This window comes from Haplochromis burtoni, unplaced genomic scaffold, assembly GCF_018398535.1.
Source record: "Haplochromis burtoni strain Fernald_Lab_line unplaced genomic scaffold, NCSU_Asbu1 Contig_4379, whole genome shotgun sequence".
In the NCBI taxonomy this organism is placed as follows: Eukaryota; Metazoa; Chordata; class Actinopteri; order Cichliformes; family Cichlidae; genus Haplochromis; species Haplochromis burtoni.
The window spans coordinates 1-1,571 of NW_024586740.1; positions in this window are offsets into that span (position 1 = coordinate 1).

Below are 1,571 nucleotides of genomic sequence, written 5' to 3' on the forward strand. Positions count from 1 at the left end.
AGAGCCGCGAGCTTCTCCATGATGTTATCAAACTTGCGCTCCGTGGTCTTGTCATTCTTGTGCTCAAAGGGCAGATTCTGAGAACTCATGACCGCAGTGAGCTGCTCCAAGATGTGATCCAACTTGCGCTCAGAGGTCTTATTCTGAGTATTCACGGCAGCCGTAAGATTCTCAAAGATCTTATCTGTGCTGCACTCAATGAGCCCATTCTGAGAACTCACGCCTCGTCCCGTCGTTTCAATCCCAGCGGCCAGCCTTGTGGGGGTTTGAACAGTAAGCCAGGGCCAAGCCAGCTCCAATCAGCAAGAACCCTGTTATCATGGTTTTGAATAGGTAGATATCTTAAGCATCTTCCATCGACAGTCCCACCAGGCACACGATTCTCCATTTCTGCCACCCATCCATCGTCCGGCAGGGACACTCAGTCTCTCCCGAGCCCAGACTTCTCGTTGAGAAAAGGGTGTCAATGGCATTCAGGGACCAGTTGATCAAATCCATAATTCTCTTTTAGGTTTTAGAGAACAGACTGTGAGAGACTGTTCCAGGGAAAGTAATACAAAAAAACACGAGACTGGACAAGGACATAAGAGCTAAGCAGGGAAGATAAGAGAGAGGAGGAGAGGAGAAAAGTGCGACCGCCTTCGCCACCATAGTCTTTTGCATGTTTCTTTAACACCATTGTGTCTGCACTGTCTTGTGCCTGTATCCTTCTGTCTGGTGTTGCACTGTCTTTGTTTTTTTTGTTTGTTTTTTTTTCCAATTTTTTACATTTAAATAATATCACTCAGTCTTCCTATTTTCATCTTCATATTATTAACTGCTTTCATCCTTCACTCACTCTAAACAGTACCGCCATATTTGTCAATGCTCTTGTCACATCTCTTTTAGATTACTGTAATTCTCTGCTTTGTGGTCTACCTCACAAATCCCTCCATAAATTGCACTTAGTTCAAAATTACAGCTGCTCGTATTGTATCCAGAAGTAGATCCACTGAACATATAACAGCTGTTTTTAAGCAGCTCCATTGGTTTCCAGTTCACCTCTGTGCCAATTTCAAGATCCTGCTTCATACTTTCAAAGTGCTTCATAACCTCGCTCCTCCATAGTTATCTGATCTTGTCCATACATAGGGCTTTGGAGCAATCTCTTTGCATCCAGACGCAACCTGTCTCTATACGGTCCTTTTTCTCTTGAGCTGTTTTTAAAGCATGGTTGGTAGCAATCTTCCTTCCAACACGGTTTGTTTTGATACGTGCCCTTCAAATGTGGCGTCGTGCACCCACAATACATTGTGCCGTTACATCAATTCCAAAGCCCTATACTCACCCCCTCGTACACTCGGCTCTTTTTCAGCTTCCCTTCTGTCTGTTCCACCTGCCCGCCTGATGGGACTCAGAGCCTTTGGTAGACTTTGGATGCACTTCCACCAGATCTCCAGACCACAAACTGTTTCTTCACTTTTAAATTGCATTTTAAAACCATCTATTCAGAACTGCATTCCCTTCATTATGACTCTGTCTTAGTGCATTTTTACCATGCTTAGCTTTTATACTGTCATGCTTGTTTTTTT